General features: G+C 39.2%; 1 pseudogene; it reads right to left on the minus strand.

Moving 5' to 3' along the window:
* Positions 1–3,879, minus strand: part of LOC111820846 (immunoglobulin heavy variable 4-31-like) — a 73,136-nt pseudogene extending 69,257 nt beyond the window's left edge.
* Positions 3,880–5,153: the final 1,274 nt, after the last annotated feature.

Below are 5,153 nucleotides of genomic sequence, written 5' to 3' on the forward strand. Positions count from 1 at the left end.
ATCCATTCTGTCACTCTCTCTTTATGGGTGCATTAAGGCCGTTTACCTTCAGTGTAATTATTGATATGTATGAGTTTATTGCTGTCATTTTGTAGGTTTTTTTTTTTTTTGTGTGTGTGTGTGTGTGTGGTACTGACATTTTCTTTGTTCCTCTCACTCTCCTGTGCTGAATTCTTTTTGTTTGTGGATTTCTTTTTATTTCTTTTGTTTTTGTAGGTTTTGCTTTTACTGAGATTCATATTTTTCTTCTTTATTTTGATGAATAGGTTTGTTAACTTTCTTTGTGGCTATCTTGAAATATACCCTTATATTCCTATGTTTGAACCAGTTTATTATTGCTTGGTATTGCCTTGCCTTCCTCTCCATTAGATGGTGGTATACCTAAATGGTTTATTCCCTCTTTTATTGTTCTGATGTTGTTGTCATTTACAGATTAACCTCTCTGGTTCCCTGTTGTAATTCTTTCAGTTTTGGATAGTCCTTAAGAGTTCATTTCCTAGATTGGTATCTGACTAGTACAATCTTGCATCCTAGATTCAGCCTGTGATCTAATGTTTGTTCTCAGATAGAAGGATTTCTTTTAATAATTCTTGTAAATTTGGTTTGGTTTTTACATATTCCCTTAATTTCTGTTTATCTTTAAATGTCCTAATTTCACCAGCATATTTGATTGAGGGTTTTGTAGGATATATTATTCTTGGCTGTCAATTTTTTTCTTTCAAAGTTTTATATATGTTATCCCGTTGCTTTCTTGCCTGCATGATTTCTGCTTAATAATCTGAGCTCAGTCTTATTTTTTCTCTTCTTTATGTGACTTTTTGTTTTTCTCAAGATGCTGTCAATATTCTTTGTTTGTGTTTGGTTTTAGCGAGTGTGATTATGATATGCCCTGGTGATTTACTTTTTGGTTCCATCCTATATGGGGTTCTTGAGCTTCTTGAATGGTCAGCTTTCATCTTTCATGATATTGGGGAAGTTTTCTGTCAGCATTTCTTCAATCATCCTCTCTGTGTTTTCTGTTTTCTCCCCTTGTTCTGGAGTTCTGATCACTCACAGATTTTTGCTTTTGATTGTATCCCACTTAATTGTCAGGGTTTCCTCATTTTTCTTTGTTCACTTTTCTCATTTTTCCTCAGAGTTGTAGCCAAGTGTTTGTCTTCAATTTAGCTGATCCTATCTTCCATCTTTTGACACCTGTTCCTCAGCCCTTCTATGACACTGTCCATTTCTGAAGTTTTCTTTATCTTTTGGATTTCTAATTATTGTTTTTCTATGATTTCTAGTTGTGAATTTACTTTAGCATTTTATTCCTGTATTATTTTCTTGAATTCTTCCTTTTTTGTCAGTATTTTCTATGAATTTGTCTGCCTTTTCCATGAATTTGTCTATTTTTTCCTCATTTTTGTCTGCTGTTTGCTTCGACTCTTGGATAGCTATGAATATTAGAGATTTGAATTTCCTATCAAGTAGTTCTAGTGCTTTTTATTCGACTGGAAAGTCATCCAGTGTTTTATTTTGGATGCCTACTGGAGCCATCCTGTCCTGTTTTTCTATATGTTTTGATATTGTCTGCTGTCTTTGGAGCATTCAGTGGCTATTTTCCTCATTTATTTTGATTGTAGATTTGTTTGTTTTTTCCTCCTTTTTTGTTTTATTTTGTTATGTCTGACCTGGAGGGTTGTGCCTTCTTTGTTGTTTGCTCATCAGTAGGAATGATTCTTTTCACCTCTTTCTCCATGGGCATGGTCAGTCATTTAGATATGGTACAGCAGGGCAGGTCCAGCTGAAGGGGAGTTGCTGGGATGAGTTGTCTGTGGCATGTCTAAGGCTGACTGGGTGGACCTGGAATCAGTGCAGGGCAGGTTCAGGTAAGCCATGCCTGTGCTGCTTGGGGTGTGATGCTCAATGCACAGTGCAGGTAGGCAGGAAGGGAGGAGATTGTCATGTGTGGGGCTAAGATAGGTATGGGAAAGAGGAGAGAGGAGAGAGGAACAGGAGTCAAAAACATACACACAAACAAAGAACAGTGCTAAAGGATCTTGATATTGGAGTGGAGAGAAAAGAGACTGAGTATCAGAGAAAAACAAAAATAAAAAAAGAAAGAGGGTAAAAGAAAAAATGAATAAATAGAAAAATTGGAAATGAAAAAACACAAAAAGCCAACTAGAGAAGGAAACAAAACAAAGAAACAAAAATAAACAAAAACATGGAAAAAAAAGTCTCCCAAGGATGTCACTATGTGTCTGCCCAGAGTAAGGGTGTATTTCCCAAGCCGCTTTGGTGCTGTCCAGCCAGATGGGGCTCCCAAGCCGAGAAAAGAAAAAGAAAACAATCAAACAAATCAAAGCAGAACAAATAAACAAATAAAAATCCCCAAGGGTCCGACCAGCACAGCGACAGGGGCCAGAAGGCAGTTCCACAGTCAAGTGGCACCTCACAGCCCCCCTGAAAGAACCAAAGATGGACACAGAGCCAGGTATTTGAGAGAAAGGAGGTTAGAGGTGGTGAGAGATAAGGAAGAAATGTATAGAAGCAGAAAAAAGCAACACCAGCAGCCAACAAATGGCACTCAGGGTACAGGCCAATACTGGTGGGTGGAATCCAAGTGACACAAGCGTGAAGCCAGTGCTTCCCAGCCAAGAGACTTTGGCTGCAGGAAGCAGAAGAGGCCAAGTGGGAGTGAAGAAGGTTGGGGGGTGGGAAAGTGTATATTGTTGGTTACCGGTTGTTCTGTCTCCTGCTGGAAGCTCCGTGAAGATGCTTTCCCTCACCCTCTGTTCACCAATCTGCTATAGGAGGCGAAGATGGTGCATCTGTGCTGCAGTAGCTGATAGGAGACCTTTGCATGTATCTCTCGTATTCTCTGTTCTCGGTCAGTTTCTTATTCCATTCAGTGATTGGCTGAGTTCTTTACCTCTTCCTTTGATGTTTAGGGTTTCAGGACTGATGTGTGACTCTGTTTGACTTAGTTTTTTGGATCTTTGATGTGGAGGGACAGCGTGGTACTTCTGATTATAGTGCCGTGTTGCCTGGAAGTCTCAGGTTTTCCTTTTTTTTGATGATACTTTTTTGATAACAGGAATTTTATAGAATGTTCCTCTTTTGAGATTTTGTGAGTTTTTTTTTTTTCATGATTATAATGACGTGATAGTTTCTTGGGCAGAAGGCCACAGAGGTAAATGACCTTCTCATTACATCATATCAAGGATATTATACCAATATGACCTATCACTCTTGATGTTGACCCCAGTTATATAGCTGAGGTAGTGTTAGTGAGTTATCTCCACTGTAAGCTTAATCTTTTTTTCTCCTCTCTTCTGTAGTTTTTTAAAGAAAACCAGGTTTTTTCAAATAAGAATAGCAGACATGAAGCAGGAAAGAATCGAAGGGGAAATCTTTGCTGATAGAGAACAACAAAGATCAAGCAGGAAAAAGGGAAAAAGAAGAACAGACAAGAAATAAAACCTTTTACCTATGATCTACTAATTCTTGCTCCCTGCCTCTGAAGCTGGCCTCTTTGTTTTGTGGTCTTGAGCACCCCCTTGTAGACCATCCCACTGCCTGCAGGGGAGGTTTGTGTCTGGGTTTAAACTGTTTTCCCCTCACGATGTGCATCCCACACAGTAATACATGACTGTGTCATTGGAAGTTACAGAGCTCAGCTGCAGGGAGAACTGTTTTTTTTTTTATTGTGTCTGGAGATGGAATTGTGGCCCTTGAGGGATAAGCTGCAGTGTTCTCATCATAACATGTAAGAGAAGTCCATTCCATCCCCTTCCCAGTGGACTGGAGGATCCAACTTCAGCAATAACCACTGGTTGTGATAGAGATTCCAGAGACAGCATATGTGATGGAGAGGGTCTGCGAGGGCTTCAGCAGTCATGTGATTGACTCCTGCAGCTGCACCTGGGACGGAACAACTGGGGAAAAAGGGGACCATAGTGAGTCAGAAGCAGACACCTCAGTCCATGGCCCTTTCTTTGAAATCTTGGAATACTTACCTAGGTCTGTAACCACCAGACAGAGGAGGAGAAAGAGCCATGACATGTTTTGTTTTTGTTTGTTTGTTTTTCTGGAGGATCCTGTGTTGCACAATGACCCCATACCAGAGTGAGAAATTTCACTGACCTTCCCAAGCTTAAGGTCCTTCCTCCCTTCATGGCAGGGCAGAGATTTGCATGTTGGCAACCTTACAGCTACAAAAGGGCAACAGGGTGAATTGGAACTCGGGGTGCAAGAGTCATTCCTTGATGAAGGTCTCCCCTATTTCTCTGGTTTTGACAGAGAATAAATTGTTTTTGGTCCAGAGTAATAAGAGGGTGGATAGTCCAGAAGAAATGAGAACCTTCTAGCACTGGAGTTGATTGTCCTGTTTTTCGTGGGTAGTACTATAAAGTTACACAGATCTGTACGTTTTTGGAGTATAACTTGCTCCCCATGTTCTGTTACTCTGATCGTCACACACGTGTGGAAGGGAACTATGTCTTAGGGATGTGCCTAAGCCCCATACAGATGCCCAAAAAGACCCGAAGCTGCATTTCTATGTGGTGGAAGGAGGGTCCCCAGTGTGTGAGATGTTATGTCTACTATAATGACATCAGAACAAGGTTGTTTTCATATATAATGGAAAATGAAAATTTCCTAAACTCACAGGGACAGAGGATGATTAGAAAAACAAACAAACAAAAAAATAGAGTTTCACAACCACAGCACACAGGAGGTCAAGTATCTTTTTGGCAATTAAGACAAAAATAATTATCTGAAGGTCAACATAATTTCCTATTAGGATTGGTTCCACTTGAAGGAAAATGAAGGAAGTATTGTGGAATTCCTATTATATAAGTGTATTTGATTAACACAAAGTATTTTAGTAAGAAAAACCAATTTGCAATAGTTACCTTCAGACACAGGCAATTTTCTACATATACAATGTCACTATGGACCTGGAAGCTTTGGGAATTTGTGTTTGTTGTTGCTTTAATTTAATTGAGGTTAATATGTGTACCATAAAATTTTCCATTTTAACAATTTTTACGTGTACATTAGTTCTCATTAATTGTATTCAATCATATGGTTTACTATGTTGGGAATGACAAATTAAAGAGGAATGGCGTCACATTCGTTGTCAAAAACTAGATTTCAAGATACGTCCT

The sequence above is a fragment of the Trichechus manatus genome, unplaced genomic scaffold (assembly GCF_000243295.1).
Source record: "Trichechus manatus latirostris isolate Lorelei unplaced genomic scaffold, TriManLat1.0 scaffold00053, whole genome shotgun sequence".
NCBI classification, from domain to species: Eukaryota; Metazoa; Chordata; class Mammalia; order Sirenia; family Trichechidae; genus Trichechus; species Trichechus manatus.